General features: G+C 36.1%; 1 protein-coding gene and 1 long non-coding RNA gene across 3 annotated transcripts in view; both read left to right on the top strand.

Annotated features, from left to right (window-relative positions):
* The window catches only part of mtus2a (microtubule associated tumor suppressor candidate 2a), a 93,918-nt gene that overhangs the window by 61,647 nt on the left and 13,853 nt on the right, over positions 1-18,418 (top strand). The gene's annotated exons all lie outside the window — the stretch shown is intronic.
* On the top strand, positions 11,438-14,421 carry LOC135779784 (uncharacterized). Its single transcript, XR_010544857.2, has 3 exons — positions 11,438-11,743; positions 12,487-12,608; positions 12,751-14,421. It is a non-coding gene; the product is annotated as an uncharacterized lncRNA (long non-coding RNA).

Genomic DNA, 18,418 nt, shown 5'->3' with positions numbered 1-18,418 from the left:
TGTGGCCCCATAAAGCATTTACGTTAAATTAAGATAGACTAACAGAAGCACACTTTTAAGTAGTATACAAAAATGACATTGTTACTTTGTTGTTTGGAGTTGGACACTTTCTGGTTGTTAAAACTACTATAACTTTTTACATGATCACATTAAAGTTTTCAACCTTATACACCAAAAATGACAAAGACTAGTTAAAACTATTTAGTGAAATGATATTGATGCAAAAAAATTCAGACTTTAGTGTGACCTATAATAATTCAAAAACTTTTCCAAATGCTTATCAACTAAAGGCTGATGTGTTTACGATTTATCTCACAATATTCAACGGCCAACCAGCATGGCACATCCGGATTTATTAAAGGGAACATCATGAAAATCTGACTTTTCCATGTTTAAGTGCTATAATTGGGTCCCCAGTATTTCTATCAACCTAGAAAATGTGAAAAAGATCAAACCAGTAACTTAGTTTTGGTAAACCATTCTCTGCAAGCATATGAAAAAATAGGTCATTTAAATTTGGCTCCCCTTGGGATGTCAAAAGGGGATTTTATTACAATAATACTGCCCCTTAAAGGGGCAAATTTTTTTAAAAACACTTTGGAAATAGGAGTTGGGCCAACTACCAAAACACACTTGTAGCCAATCAGCAGTAAGGGGCATGTCTACTAACCTAATCATTGCCTGGGTTGCGTATGTGTGGGGCGGGTCTATCAAAAAAGGTCTAGATTCTATTGGGATAGGGGCGTGTTTGTTTAGGTGATTTTAAATGTCAACATTGGCTTTCAGAGATCATGCACCCCGCCTTTAATCTGCACTATCCATCCACAGCACTGCCATTTAGTGCAGAGAGAGAGAGAGACAGAGAGAGAGAGAGAGAGAGAGAGAGAGAGAGAGAGAGAGGGGGGGGGGGGGGGAATTGATGGCACAATTGAGTTTAATTTCAACAAACCACCATTATGGCGATCAGTGTTTGAATTTCATCAACTCATTTGCATTTTAAAGGACACACTCAAAAATGGCAAATATTTTCTTACATCTACAAAGTGGCAATTTTAACATGTTGTAATAAATTATATGGTATTTCGAGCTCAAACTTCACATATGTACTCTGGAGACACCAAAGATTTATTTTACATTGTAAAAAAGTCTTGTGAATGTCCTCTTTAAAGCTCTTTATTGAACTTTCCATAGTAAAATAAAGTTTTCATATTTAAGACCCTACTACCATGATCAATCCAGTAGGGTGTGTATAATATTCTGATAGATCACAGTAGTACCATGACATACAGAATATGCATGCATTTTATCTGTATATATGTGACCGAGTCTGTGAAATCCCAGCTTTTTCTACATAACATTTCATACATAAAGAACATTCTGTGAAAATATAATCTTGATATTTTTAATATTGACCGAATAAGACAAGAAATTAAACTAAAATCAATGATTGAAATCAAACTTTGATGCTCCAAATCTCAGACTTATTTGTACTGAAATGATAACAATGTCATTTTCAGTGCCATGCTGATGTTATGCAAATTGAACGGCCAAATGAATAAACCAATTTCTGTTTAATTTAGTTAAACAGCCTCTAAGTCACAGGTGTAAATGTGTTTCCCTCTCTCCTCTGAAGTGTTGTTAATTGTGGACCCATTGTTGATCTGATTTATTTTAATTGCATATTGACTGTGTGCATGCCTAGGCCCTGGAGGACAAAGTGTCCGTGCTCTAAATGAGGTATGATTAGGTATTGGCTGTCACCAATGTGACTATGCCATTATATAACCATCATTATCATATTTTAATGATTATTATGTGTGTTAATAGCATTTCAAAGTATTAAGTCCATAAAGAGCCACATGCTTTCCCTTAGGTAAACAAGGGTATTTGTCGAACATATGTGCACTGTACATTCGGTTGCTTTAGGCTTAGTAATGTACTAGTGTGAAATATTGACCCTGGCATTTTGTAGATACGTTCTCCACTGACAGTTGATCGATTTCTCAGGTCTGACCAGTGCAGGCGGGTCCTCTTGTTATTGGCTAAATCAGTTTGAATAGTGTGAATGATGGCAGCAAATACAACTGGACTTATTAAGCTGTCATTGTTTCTTGGGCGGCTGCAGATAGGCTGAGCAGAGAGTCAATATTTGCCTTTCATTTCCATCCTTGCGCGTAGGCCAGACGGCGGTTTGTTGCATTTAAGGAGATGAGATCTGTCACTTCGCCTTGGTTAGTCTTGCATTATTGCTGGATGTTGTTTAAAATATCTAAGGAACATTTCAAAGGAATAATTCTCCCAAAAATGTCTCTATGAGAATCTTGAATTTACTATTATATGAATTAACGAACAAGCTAGATTTCAGAAGATTTCTTTCTTGCTCTCTCTCTCATTTACTGTGTTCATATATAGCTTAACTTTTAAAACATTGTATTGGAGTAACCATACTTCCTTAAAGGGATAGTTCACCCAAAAATTAAAATAATGTCATTAATGACCCTCGTGTGGTTTCAAACTCATAAGACCTCCGTTCATCTTCGGAACACATTTTAAGATGTTTCATATTTAGTCCGAGAGCTAGCTGACCCTTCATTGAAAATCTATGTACGTTATACTGTCCATGTCCAGAAAGGTAATAAAAACATCATCAAAGTAGTCCATGTGACATCAGTGGGTCAGTTAGAATGTGTCGAAGCATCGAAAATACATTTTGGTCCAAAAATAACAAAAATTACGACTTTATTCAGTATTGTCTTCTCTTCCTCGTCTGTTGTGAAGCGCATGCGCAAGACTAAAGTCACATGACTGCAGTGACGGGGATGACGTGTTATCCTCAGACATGTTTGCAAAGTTTTTTTTTCAAACTTACAGTGTGCATCTCTCTCGGACTGTAAACGAAGCCCGGGCGCACAAAAAAAAACCAGCTGGGGCGCACCAGATTACACGTCAGCCGTGTCACTGCAGTCATGTGACTTTAGTAAAGAGAAGACAATGCTAAATAAAGTCATAATTTTTGTTATTTTTCAACCAAAATTTATGTTCGATGCTTCCACACATTCTAACTGACCCACTGATGTCACATGGACTATTTTGATGATGTTTTTATTACCTTTCTGGACATGGACAGTATACCGTACATAGATTTTCAATGAAGGGCCAACAAGCTCTTGGACTAAATCTAAAACATCTTAAACTGTGTTCCGAAGATGAACAGAGGTCTTACGCGTTTGGAATGACATTAAGGGGGAGTCATTAATGACATTATTTTCATTTTTGGGTGATCTATCCCTTTAAAATAAGAACAGCATTGTCTCTGGCATAGTGCTGATGTACTGCTAAAGAATGATATGAAAGTAAACCACGCAAAAAAATTGGTAAGTTATAACAAATTCCGCGTTTCCATCGCCGTTTCCATCTTGTTTCCATCTTCCATCTGTCTGTTTCTTTCTCTCAGCAGGGGAGTGAATAGTTAATAGCAGACTTATTTTTGCTGCCGCTCGCCATTTGAAGCGGTCGGCCACCGACTGTGAGGTTCAGAGGGGACCGTGCGTCATCTGACCTTAACCAATACCCAAGCAATGCGACTTTATATAGAGAGATCACAGACACAACCTCACTTTCCGAGTCAGGGAGAAATAGATTAAAGCCTGGAGAAAACAATGCAATATTTGAGCATCTGTGGAAATATTATTTTTCACTTCTCTCTCTCAGGCACTCAAGTCATCACATACTCACTTCGCATTGCTTTATTTCGTCCATCTGGATGTAATTCATCTTTGGAGATTGCTAACTGTCAGTCGCTTGGTGTGAGCTCGCAGCTTGCACGCAGCATTGATGTTTGCGATCTCACGTGTCATCTTGTGGAAGAAACACTTTTTAATTTTTCCTTTTCCTTCTCTCCATTTTGGTCTCTAGCGGTCCCGCTCTAGTTTATTGTCTGTAGTGGGTCTTCGGTGACAGTCGCGTCTTGAAAACGATTCATCTTACGGTCCCCGAGATCTCTCAGATCTGCTCATCAAGTGAAATTATAAAGACGTCGAAATTAAAGACGGTTTGAAGTCGCGCTGTCCAAAAGCCAGTAAAATGCTTTTCATCCTGCAGTGTGCAGTGACATGCAGGATGTATTTGTTTTCAAATAGACTAGATTTGTGGCACACAGACCAACAAGATTATTTCAGATGTGACCTTTACATCTTTACACAGCAAGTACAAATGTGCCGGCTACAATACAGATGTTCTTTGAAATATTTATAAAAATGTCCACTTTTCTTAATTATTTGTTGTTTTTTTTCTCAAACAACAGTAGCAGGGTAGACATTTTAAAATAGTACCCTACAGAAATGATTATGGTGCCATTACAATAAAGTTTTAAATGATTGAATAGTTAAAGGTGCAATGTGGGACTTTTATAAGGATCTCTTGACAGAAATGCAAAATAATATACATAACTATATTATCACTGGCGTATAAAGACCTTACATAAGGAACTGTATTTTTTTATTATTGTTTTATTATTATTAATTTTTTTACTACATACACAGGTCTCCTTACATTGAAGTCACAGTCATGTTCCTACAGTAGCCTAAATGGTCTACAAAGTGCGTTTCATCCCTACATTGTCTCAGACGATGAGATCTTTGTCCTGTGGCAGCTACCATAGCTTCTCTATGCGTTTCGAAATTGAAGTTGGTTGCAATTCACAATCTCACCACTAGATGCCACTAAAAATGCCACACTGGTCCTTTAATTGTTTTTAGTTATCCATTTTGTGTTGTGGTTGTTGAACATTTGTATATATAAGCACAGTAAAGTCTGGCATCAGCTGTTTATTGATATTTTGTAAAATAAATAAATATATACTGTATAATGGACACAAATAGCACCCATTTTAAAGAACCCACACACACAAATAAAGGAGAAAATGACCTTCAGTCAAGGTGAATCTGCTTTAATTGATTTACAGTTATATGAATCTGTCTCTGTTACATTTAATGCCCCGTTGTACCTTTGTGTCTTAAGGTCATTGTGTCATTCTGTACAGATATTGATTATCTCTTAACCCATTCTTTTGTTCTTGTTTCTTTGAAAGTGTTCAGATCAGATCAGTCATTGGGTATGGCCATGGATTGTTCCTAACAGTATTTCAGCTTGTTTCACATAACATATAAAAAATTTGAGTGGTGCTTGCCTGTACAAAAGCTGTTGTTAATGTGTTCTACAACTGAACATGTGTAGTTTTCAGGTGAGTTATGAAGCATCAGTTCCCACTTTAACTATATTGAGAACAATCTCTGTGGAGAACAGATGTGAATATTGTTCCGAGACTTGAGACTCGCACCTTTTACACAGCTGTTGAGATGGTAGAAGAAGACCAAATGCTAAAATGTTCCAATTTTTGTAGTGTATACTACCTACTGTGCAACACATAATAGCTTTATATTGCAAACACAACACTGTAAAGGCAGAGTTTTTGTAAATGTTTACGTTTACACGAGGGTCCGGATGTGATAATTTTTTACACATCTTTTTGTGTTAAGCTTTTAACACATTATGTGTAATTTTTACACATTATGTGTCATTTTCTGTTGCTTTTGTGTTAAAATAAAACACAAGTTTTGTTAAAAGTAACACAAAATGTGTTGTTTCAATAATATCATGGAGATGGGTGGATTCTGGGACAATGCATTTAGTGTGTTGTCCCAGAATCAACACTAATGTGTTGTTTTTAACATATCCATTTTAAGAGGGTACAGTGCGTGACGCAATTTTCGTCATCAGAAACCCCCTGTACATTGTACGCCTAGGTTGTGCATGCACCTACAAGAGAATGTATTATGTAGCACAGGAGATGCATTGCATTTTGTCACAATGCGCTTGCGTCGAACATCTGCGTACACATCCAAGTAAAAAAACTATACTTTGCAAGGCTGTGCGTTCAACTGTGCGTATACGTTCACGTACACGCTTGGACTATACTTTAGCCTTTAAAAATAAAAATATTACTAAAGGTTCTTCACAGAAGAAGAACTGTTTTGATTCCCAAAAGAACCGTTATATTGAATTTTAACGAACTTTTCACCACTAGAAAAAATATTTTGTGAAACAGAAAATCTACCAGATTCTGAAGCATTTGACATATTATTTTCTGGCATACTTCTGAATACATTCAGTAATTCTAATTTCACATTTTATTTGTGTCATAGTATGAACTATATTTGAAGAGTTTGGTTCCAAAACGCAATAAATCCATTTTGACCAATTTCGGTAAAAACGTGTCAAGAAAGTGAAGAGATGAAAACCATTATTTTCTATTACAAACTTTCACATAACATCAAATCCATAATTTCATTTTCAAAGATTTATTATAAAAACTGATTATTTTTTCCACAAAATGCAATAAATCCATGACAAGTTCTTTTTTTCCAAAATGCTATAAATCTATTAAATCCATATATACAGTAAATGTGCAATCATCTTTGTCATGTTATATTCATTTAGTTGACTAGTGGTATAGACGGTTTCATCGGACGCACGTGATACACGTCTGGATCCGAACCTTACTTCCGGTTTCGTTTTTTTAATTGTCTGAGTAGTTGCTAAACTGATCTCTTAAACAAATGCCTCTTCGAAAATAACAAATGTTTTGGTTTCCTAGGTAATCTACGTGTTGTTGTTTTGCTTGTTATATAAATAAACTATGTTTAAAGAACTTTGTTGTTATTTATTCTTAGCGGAGTTTACCGGAAGTTAGGTGCGGACCGCGACAGCCACATGTTTACGTTGTTACTGCTGAAACGGTCTATACACCAATTAAAAAAAAAAACATTAATGGCGTTAATCAAAACTCTTATTTTGTCATATTAAGAACATTGTCATTGCTGCGGTTATACTTGGGACGTCGTTGCTGAACTTTTTTAACAGCGATCAGCTGTAAAATGTTTTGGTCCTGTTCGATCTTCGTTGACTTCGAGTAAAATAATGGAAAGTTTTTAATAAAATCCCCTGGGGTCAATGTGTTAGCATGACAGAAGCTTGATGCTGTCGTGTGAGAACAAACAATAGCCGACATTTTTCCATTGTCCGAGTGGCTTACGTTTCTTTCCCGCTACAGAAAACCACCACAGGTTTATCAATGCCATCAAAAGTATTATTTTGTTTTTGTTTGTTTGTTGATCACGAAGTACAAAGTAGATGAGGAAAACTAGGATTTTGTGTGTATTCAATGCCCGCCATTGTTGTTTACAGTGTGTGGAATGGTGCTGTAATTTGTTGAGTGGATTTATTGCATTCTGCAGAAAAGGAGAACTAGCGTTTATTACGTTTTGGTAATAACACGGTGAATATCGGCTTTTGCGTAAAATTAAGAATTAACTTTTTAATACTGACCTGATACAATACTGATTTTGGTGGTAACTCATTTTTTTTTTTTTTTATGCCATTTATCGCGTTTTGGAACCAAACTCTTAATTTTATCCAAAGTGGAGCACACAACTAATATGCTGGAGCACTACTACATGTCCTATTGTATTTTCAAAGTACACTCTCTAGGTAATAAACACTTCAGAGAACATAAGAATTTAAAGAGGTGAAATGAGTGAAGAGGACAGGAGAAGAGACAGGAGACAGAAGGTACAGTAGATAGATGCTGGCTGGATGTAAAGGAATGGAGATGACAGAAGGAAGGTGTTGTACTGTAGAACGTGAGAAGCGATGGGAGCGCAGATGTCACTGCTGCAGCCCATCTCTGACTCATCTACACCGCTGAGAACAGATGGTTCAACATACAAACACACCACAGCACACATGCACACTTTCAATCATAGTCTCACATACGATTACAGTCATACACAATGTCACACACAGATTTGTCTCTAGATTGCGTAAATCTCAAACCGAATGTGTTATATGTGTTTCCTTGGTTGCTGCATTGGTTCTCTCTCTGTCTCTCTCTCTCTTTCTCTCTCTTTTTCTCTCTCACTGCTGACTCACAGACTCTCACTATATCATTGCACTTTACAAGACTCTGCACAGAATAATGCTAATGAACTTTTTCTATTTTTACACACAAAGCTGTCTGTATGTATTTGTGGAGGCTAAGCTGCTCTGGCTTATACTAACCTTTGTTCTCAGAGCATTAGAAGAAGGAAAAAACTGCTGTTCATTATTTACAGTACAGTACTTCAGTCCAGACTACCCATGCTGTCTTCTGTGAAACACTAAAGTAAAAATTTAAAGATATGTACTGAAGCTTTTAAGCTACAGACGGGATGTTCAATCTCGTTCTGATGTATATGGCCTATATACAGTACCCTGACCAACCAAAGCACTAAATAACGACAGTATTGCATATTTAAATATATTTAATGACATTATATCTTTTCATTTGTATGTTGAGGCATTACATTAGTAGGGTAAATTGACACTGACTTACTGTGTGTTCACACTAGACCCGAGTTCAACGATTTACGCAAGTAGATTACATACAAAGTTAATGCAAAGACGCGATCAGACGTGTCCTTGTGTGGGGCGATGCGAATGACGCGATATGGGCGGCGCATGTTGCGCGAAAATACGCACTATTTGCCTCAAATGCGTCTTTACCCAAGTTGAAAATATTCAACTTGAGCGAAAAATTTGCATGACAAAGTTAAATCCCGCGAGTAACACGATGCCCCGCGTTTGGTGTAATTTGAAAGCACTATACGTCGCCCTGTATAAAAGAGTCTACCTGGTATGTCTGCAAGTTTGTGTAAAACCTAAAAGAGCAGTACTTTATCAGTATAGACTGATCCTACCCTTGATTGGCCCACCTGATCCTCTCTGTGATTGGCTTAGGCACTAGCTGAGGGTCCGCATTAATTCTCACCTGAACAAGCACGGACTCACCTATCTCTGGAAGATAACCTCTGATGAACCTGCTGGTGTTGTGCTCAGAATACTACATGACTTAATCCGTTTCCCTAAAAGCTTTCACAGGATTTTTCTGCAGATGAGCAATCAGACCGCCTGATTGACTGGAGAAAAGCCAAGCTTTTCCTCCTCAAAATCCCAACCCTTTTCCAGCTCTCTCTTTCAACTGGCTTCCTTTTCTGTGATCCCCTTAAGCCTCCCAGAGTGAGAGCGACAGAGAGTGTGATCCTCCAGCCTCTGCCAGACCAATTTGGCTTTTCCTGCGTTTCCAATTCTGAAATATAATCCAAAATATTATCCACACTTTCCAATGTGTATTAGGGTCAATTTGATATTAAGCATTGAATGCATTACTTGAATTAGTGGAAGCACACTAACGGTACATTCACCGGTCACGCTTCCCATTCGCTTTTAATGGGTGACGTCAAGCATTGCCGAACTGAATTGTGGATCCGTTGGCACTGCGCCACTGCCGTTGTTTGCGGCAGAAGTTTAAAATTCTCAACTTTTCAAGCGGCAACGCGTGCGTCAGCCAATCATATCGCCTTATGCAAATAACCTAGGCAGAGTCAGCGAATTAAGTTTATGGAAGACCCAAGCACTGTGATTGGCTGTTGGCCACGCTTCAGACAAGCCTTTCGTCAAGCGTTAACGTTTACGCCCGTGTGAATGTACAGTATCTATTCCAACTTTCCAAATATTTGTAGTGCATGCTCGCAGTGTACTACTTAGTATACTAGATGGTGCCCACTGCACTCTACATTACTACAAACCAATCGTTGAGTTAAAATTAACCAAAAAATGTACATATTTGACCCAATCATATGTTAAAACAACCCATCATACACTGGGTTATTTTCAACCCTGCGTTGGGTAAAAAAGGGACAAGCCAAGCCTGCTGGGTTGTTATTTAATCCATGCTGGGTTGTTTCAACCCAAAATGCTGGGTTGTTTCAACCCAAAATGCTGGGTTGTTTCAACCCAAAATGCTGGGTTGTTTCAACCCAAAATGCTGGGTTGTTTCAACCCAAAATGCTGGGTTGTTTCAACCCAAAATGCTGGGTTGTTTCAACCCAAAATGCTGGGTTGTTTTAACCAATTGTTGGGTCAAATATAAACACTTTCAGGGTTAATTTCAACCCAGCTGCTGGGCTCGTCCCTTTTAGACCTAATACTGGGTTGAAAATATCCCAGCATTATTGAGTGTGTATGTTATTTTATGTAACCTAATGGTTGGGTTCGTCCCTATTTCACAAACGTTGGGTTAAAAATAACCCAGACATTTAAGACTATGCCAGATACATGCCGTGTGCACACACATTTACATTAATTTACATTAATATACTGGGTTTAGTAAGACTAGGACCACACACACTCTAAATGTTGGGTTATTTCCAACCCAGCGTTGGGTCAAAAAGGAAAAAAATTAAGCATTTGCGTTAAATGAACCAATTAAATGTTAATATTCAGACCCAACAAAGGGTTAAAACCACCCAGGATAGGCTAAATTACAAACTAGCATTGAAAATAACCCAGCATTTTTTAGTGCAAGGCATTTGTAGATTTAGTTTCGCTGGACTGCTATTTAATTTATATTACTTATGGCCATATACTATTAGAGTTAAATTGGCTCTCGTGCTGGTGTGTGGCTGTGGTTTAGCAATGAGGGTTTGATTTACATACTGTTTACTTCCGGATGTCCTTATCGGCACCTCTGATGCTGTGTGCTTAATAATGCATTGCATGCATGCGGCATCTCTTAATGTCAATGCTGTGTTCAGTTGGCCTGGTTACTGATCGCCTCTCCTGTGCCTTGCACTGGAATAACATCTGTCTTCATCACATTTCCCCTGTCATCATCACATTTCATCTTTTATAGGGGCTGTTTATTGCTGCTTTTGCTTGCTGTTGTAGAACTTGAGACCAGTCATGGTCTCGATTCAAGATTTAATTGCAAAAAAATATTTTTCATGTAGCCTCTGATATAAGCAATATCACAAGAGAGGTGTTTTTACAAATGCCAGCAAACGTGATTTATTCAAATGTTCAATAAACAAGAAGTGCGCCTTATTGATTATTATGGCTTTTTAGAGTTAGGGTTATGTGGATCTTTCAGATGAATTTGAGGAGAGCTGGTCTAGTCCTGACTGTCAAAGTCTTGTCTTTGTGACTACAACACTGTCAACTTTTAGACTTTGCCATCTTTACTCTCAGTTGTCTTTCTGTGGTCTTGTCAGTGGTGATTAAATCACCTGGTTTCTCTTTTATTTACCTCATAGTCTATAATTTCTTTCTGTATAATACGGTTACTTCTGAAGTATAGGGTGGATTTTTAGAGACAATAGAGAAGTGCCAATGGTTTTGCTTTGCCTGCCTTATAACTAGAATCACTGTTAGACATTTCTGTAATTTTTACAGTTATTTACTGTATATCACCCAGTATAATACTGTAAACGATTTATACAGTACATAACTGTAATTCGAGTTGCATTTTGGGAATTTTCTGTGACATCATACATCATATACAGTAATTTACTGTATTTTTGAAAATTGCTGTATGCTACTGTATATTTTCTAACAGTCTTTTGGCGGTATTTTCCTTATTCACACAAATCCTTATTTTATTTTTCTCAAAATCATCATTTTTGACAATTGTATACACACGCACGTTGACTTATTTTAGCTAAGGAACCATGTAGCAGCACAGGTGTTCGGAGGACCGATTTCAGGTGTGCACATAAACTAAAGAGTTTTCAAACAAGACTTTCCCTGGGACAGCGGCGCTTTTCAGTTGAAGATACACGAGAGGAGAGACTGAAAAAAGACCAGCAAGGTAAAATAATCTATATAAGTTATTTATTATCAGACCCGCGGTTGTTGTTTACCCGAACGGGACATTTTAAAACCGTTAACCGGACGCGTTGCTTAACGTTTAACGGTAATATTAGTTTACCCAAGTCAGTATAAACCTTATTAATAAATCATACTATGTGTATGCAAGCCTACGAGCACGCGTGGTGCGTTAAATTACACGCTATTGTTTTCCTTTTATAAAACTATTATGAAGAAATGCTTAACGTAGCCTAATGTATACATAAATGATATGAAAAGATCAGATTTAGTTTATAATGTTACCTGAGAGAATAATTTATTAATATAAAAGCATATTTAAAAAAGTACTCTAAATTACATGAAGCTGGGAGGAAAACTCTTAATGTGTAAGTAACCACGTTGTGTTTATATTCTCATCCGCTTGGCTTTACCTGTTACATGAATTATGCGTTATTAATAAGGTGTATAACTAAATTTTATCTTTCAATTTCGTCAATTTCGTTAAACTACGTTAAGCATTCAATTTCGTTAAGCATACGTTAAGCATACGCCCACTGTCATAACACACAGACCTGTGGCAATGTGCAGTGATTCGAGTAGTGTACATCTACTCTGGTTATCATTTCAAAACAGTATTTACTGAAAAATATGAGTGTTTAGCATCATGTATTAAATGTGTTAAATATGTCCTTTTTTCCCTGCATTTATTCTGCTGTCTAAAATTCTTTGGGAGGATAAATGAAGGAGGATGTAACAAAATACACTGCAAGAACTGGAATGAGAGACAAGTGAGGATGAAGAGGACAACAGAATATCCATCCTTTCTTCACCACCTCACAGAGTTTGAGTGAAACAACTTGTATTAGGTGAGACACTTCTTCATAAGATACAGTATGTGCTGCATATATGGGTTAGTTAGGTCTCCCCAATTAACTAGCAGCTGTAACAAACAGTACTGTAAAAAACTGTGGTTCAAAATAATTATGACCATCTTTCTTTTGCTTACAGGACTCACAGGATTATTTTATAACAAGACTGATTATCTTATACCAGAAGTATGGTATTTTTTTGAAGCTACTTCAAAAGTCTTGTATCACACTGAAGGGGCTTATTTCCCAATAACTACCGGCTGCCTCTACATTATCCCGCTTATTACACGGCTACTTGCCACATAAGAAAAAAAACTGGACATGAATATGAATTTGAAAAATTTTATTGGCATATTTGTTTTAAATTAACATTTTTATCCTTCCGCGAAACTTTGCACAGATGCATAAAATGATCGTAATACCTTATTAAGATCCTCTGCTTCATACTTGTCTGTCTCCATTTTTTTCTCTTTTAACCAGTCTTTGAGAAGTTTTAATGCCCTTTCTGTATTTTTTTGTGTGTTGGCTTCGTAGCTGTCATGCTCTATTTTGTCAAGTTCAGTCTCAGTAAGCTCTCTGTGTCTTGTCGTGGTTGTCCAGTGTTTGTCACAAGATGGCGCCAAACAGTAATCTTTATTGATCTTTATTGGCGCAGAGCGATTTTACTCGTGCAAGTAGTCCGGCTATGCGTTATTACTTTGGAGCGGTTATTATTTGAAAAGAACGAACCTGCAAATGTCTCAACTGACCAATCAGAATCAAGCATTCCAGAGAGCCGTGTAATAAGAATGTTTATATGCAATATTTTAACAGAACATTAAGAAATAATGTTTTTCAACAGTTTGTAAATAATAGAATGTAATGTTTTTTATCATTACAAGCAAAAACATTCATAACGTTATTGGGAACTTTGGGAACTTTCAAGGAACGTTCTTAGAACCTTTCTCTGTGGTTGAGCATTGTGTGTGTCATAAAATGCCATGGGTTCGAACCAGGGAATGCACATGCTGATAAAAAAAATTATACTTTGCATTGCACTGTATGTTATTTGCCTTTTTCTGTAAATGTGAAGATAAATATAAAGACAGACAGTCATTGTTTCATTTTAAACCAGTTCTATTTTAAGAGAACTTAACTAGACTAAATAAAAGTGTCACAAAATTTTTTATTTTGCTATTATGATGCTGATTTTGTGGTGTAATGGGTTTTCTGGTTACAGTGGTAGTGGATCATGATCACCTCTCTAGCTTCAAAAGTAGAATGCAAAATGTATAACACCAAATCATTAAAGCATAACTCCATGTAACTTGACATAATTTAAAGTCGTATAAAGGCAGACATGATTCCGTGTGAAGTCCTATGCCAAAGACTCTCCAAATACTGCATCTACACATTCTTCCTGATGTGGATATTTTGTTTGTATATCCTGGTTGTTGCAGACCTGACAGTAAACTTGACTGTGAGCATCCATCAGGTAAAGCTGTTTACTTGCATTACTCATTTAGAGAAATGAAGGGTCAAAATTGATTATATTTTCATCACCCCTTTTTGTATGTCTTTGGGACACTTGAAATATATAGCACATATAATGTGGAGCCATTTTATAATGCGGTCACAGAATACTTCCATTGTAACTGGAAAACCAAAGAAAATCATTGTTTAAATTATAAAATTATAATTTTTGGATTAACTAAACCTGTAATCAGTGTTATACGTATGTATGTTTATAATTTGTGTTATTTTAAATGTATTACTGCAAATGATTTGAAATGTGTATGGTTTAAATGTAATTTCACACTTCTTAAAGTATTTGTATTGTTTTAAATAAAGGCTTCAATATTTGAAATTGTCTCTTTGAATTAAATGTTAGCAATATCTGTAGGTTAAAATGTAAAAATTAATTTTATCTAAAAATTATAGCTAATTTAAATATAATAAAAATGAATGTATAAAAAAATAAAAAGAATAGTAGTATAGTATACAGTAATATACAGTAAACCTGGGTTTTTTACAGTAGCACACTGTATTACATATTTACAGTAGCATTTAAATACTGTAAAATGGAAATACAGTTTAGAACTGTAAATCTTATTTACAGTAGCCTACTGGCAACAGTGTTGCCAGTAGGTTACTGTAAAAATCCTTGAAAATGTCTAACAGTGATGAATGTTCACCACACCAGCATTAATAAGCCTTTGTTTTTATCATTTTACTTCGGGTGCGTTGTATGATGTATTATTTAGACAGAACTGAATTTTACTTTTTTTGCTGGTTTTAGGCATTAGGATAACAAATATTACAGTATCTGTCTTCATTATAATCAAAATGTATTTTGCATTTTTATTAGCTTGTGTGACTTCATTAATATATTTAAAACTTTGGATCTGTGTGGTTGCGTGCGTGTGCATGCATATGTGATACCAAATAAATATTTTTACTATTTTTTCAGAAAGATTAAAGAATGTATTCTCTATTTATCCATGAACTTCTAACTTCTAAGCAAACCAAACATTTAAATCAAATTCAACATTAGTTCCTATAATTAAAAAGACATTAGTCAACAACTGCAGCTACACAACACATGAATACAGATGCACCTGCCTGTTTTAATGATGGAGCTCAGAATTAAATGACAGCGACATCTGTGAATAAGAACGTATAAGAGACTTAGAGAGAGAGAGAGAAAAGCTTAATCCTTATGATTTATTAATAAAAATGTAAATCTTATGTTTGCTATTGTAAATTCTGTGTAACTACAATGCACCGCAGGTATTTGAGTGACTGAAATACCTGCTATTGTTGGCTCCTTAGACCAAATGTTAAATGCTTTTTTTACAATATTTGTAATTCAATTTGGATTAAAGCATCTTCTAAAGGAATAAATACCTGGAAACAACTGGATTAAAGGGACATTCCACTTTTTTTGAAAATATGCTCATTTTCCAGCTCCTCTAGATGTAAACATTTTATTCTTACCATTTTGGAATCCTTTCAGCTGATCTCCGGGTCTGGTGCTACCACATTTCGCATATCTTAGCACAATCCATTGAATCTGATTAGACCATTAGCATCACGCTAAAAAATAACCAAAGAGTTTCAATATTTTTCCTATTTAAAACTTGACTCTTGTGTAGTTATATCGTGTACTAAGATCGACAGAAAATTAAAAGTTGTGATTTTCTAGGCAGATATGGTTAGGACTATACTCTCATTCTGGCATAATAATCAAGGACTTTGTAACATGGCTGCAGGAGACGTAGTGATATTACTCACTGCCCGAAAATAGTCCCCTGCCATTGAAAGTAACTAAGGGGACTATTTTCGGGCCGTGCGTAATATCACTACGCCTGCTTCAGCCATGTTACATGTCACTGATTATTACGCCAGTTTGAGAGGATAGTTCCTAACCATTTCTGCCTAGAAAATCGCAGCTTTTAATTTCTTTTAAACTCTTTGGTTATTTTTTAGCACAATGCTAATGGTCTAATTAGATTCAATGGATTTTGCTAAGCTATGCTAAACTGTGCTAAGCTAAGTGCTAACGCCAGACCCGGAGATCAGCTGAATGTATTTCAAAACAGTAAGAATCAAATGTTTTACTCTAGGTTAGTTTACAGTTTACATGTTTTTTAAGGTAGATTTATTAAATCTTATAATTTAACCCTTTACCTGGGACAGCCCTTTTATCAAATTTATATACAGTAACTCTGGAATTTTTTGGTCTAGAAGCCTAATTTTGGTCTTGTTTTAAAGAAGACACTTTAAAGGTGCAGTGTGTACATTTTAGCAGCATCTAGTGGTGAGGTTGTGAATTGCAACCAACAGCTCAATTCACTGCTCACCCCTCGCTTTTTAAAACGCATAGAGAAGCTACAGTAGCCGCCACCGGAAAAACATGTCATCGTCGGAGACAACTTAGTAAAAAAGTTTGTCTGTTAAGGGCTTCTGGCGACTTCCACATAAGGGGACCCTCTGTGCATGTACATAAAAACGTCTGATCATAAGGTAATAAAAACATAACGGTTCATTATTAAAAGGTCTTTATACACCCCTGATAATATAGTTTTGTAAATTATTTTGCATTTCTGTCAAGAGATCCTTCTAAAAATTACACACTGCACCTTTAAAGTTTTTTACAGAAGTGTCTGGAGGTGAAAATATAAAATAAGAAAAAATTGTTATAGCAGTTTACATTTATTGTAATAAATAAAAATAATGCAATATAGTATTATTTTATACATAAAATTATCAAACAAAAAACTGAGGTTGGTTTGCTGTGAGGTTTGCTGCATACTCTTGTCACAAATTAATAAATTACAGTCACTGCATTATTATTATTATTACTGCTAAAAGGTTTTGAAATATTAAAACTACATTCTAAGACCTTTCCAACAATATATAGTCTTTGTTGATAGATTAACATTAACATGAAAAATATTGAAGTAAACTCGGCTGTCCCACTTACAGACAGTGCCAGTTAACGGGTTATAATCTGTTACTTTTGCCCCTCAATAACATCACTTTTTGAAACAAAAAATTGCATTTCACTTTAATCTTGTGTGGTTGAAGTCAAATTATGTCCCAATATTTCCCAAAAATCATACCTGACAAATCAGTGTATAAATTATTATAAGTTTACTGTTCAGAGTAGACAGATTTTTGCTAAATTTGATGAAAATAACAATAAATGTACACTAATGATGATCAGCATAGGCTGCCGTGTGTTGTTTATGCAGCTACTGTACGTTACACGGCAAGACTTCAAACAACACTTCTAAAATTGAAGCAATAACTGTTCTAATCAGCATTAAACCAGCATGGGATATCATGCTGTACAGCAGGGTTAGCAGACTTCATACAGTACAGTAGATTTTTTTACTTGCAAAATACGATCCAGCCCACACAACTTTAATACTCCCATCATTTTGGTGATTATGTAAATCCAGAGCAGTGATGAAACTGGGAAAAATCTTAAGGATTGAGTCTCTGTGCAGCTAACCCAGTTCCACGAAGTGTAGGCTGTTAACTGCTTCTCACAAAGATTTGGGGGCAAAGTCCACCAATGAGCAGTGAGATTAAGTCTTCACCAGCCAATCAAATGTGTCTCACAGCTGTTCTGCACCTTAACATCCCCTGCTGCGAGCTGGAGGGCTGTGCTGCACGTCCTGCTGTTCTGAAGCTTCATGTTTGCAGCCAAAACTTCGTCCCAGATCTTTTCCTTATCAGATCACCCTCACACAACAACGGTGGAAGTTTAACCGCAGTAAAATCCTACCATAGATTAGGATGAGTGATTCTATAGTGTCTAATGGAGATAGAAAGGCTATATTTTTTACGTCTGTCTTTAGAGTCGCTCCTTATTCTCGTCTTTGTATCCTCAGTTACAAAATAAGGTATTTGGAAGCATTGTTACAGTGTCCTGTTATTTTCTGTAAAATCTCTAAAGGATGATGTCACCTTACATGTACAGTATGAAGTGCCTATTAAATACATAAACAGATTAGTATGAATTGTAAAACTGGATATGTCTCAGTAAAGTTGTTTTTTACACGGCAAGTAATTCATTCATTTTATTGCATTCGTTTTATCATCTTATCGAGCTGAGCTGCAGCTATTGATCAATCCTGAGGCTGGATGAGCGACTCGAGCGTCCAGGATCAGTTTTGGGGTTAATGAGCAGTTAAATAAACGTTATAGATGATGAATAATGTGGTCTGGCTGAAGAAAAATGATATAGTGAAGGTGTGAAGAAGATAATGAATACAGTTTGATGTCATGATGGTTGTACTAGTTGACATTTACAGTGA

Source organism: Paramisgurnus dabryanus, chromosome 10 (genome assembly GCF_030506205.2).
Source record: "Paramisgurnus dabryanus chromosome 10, PD_genome_1.1, whole genome shotgun sequence".
Taxonomy (NCBI): domain Eukaryota; kingdom Metazoa; phylum Chordata; class Actinopteri; order Cypriniformes; family Cobitidae; genus Paramisgurnus; species Paramisgurnus dabryanus.
This window is presented reverse-complemented; position numbering and strand designations above follow the sequence as displayed.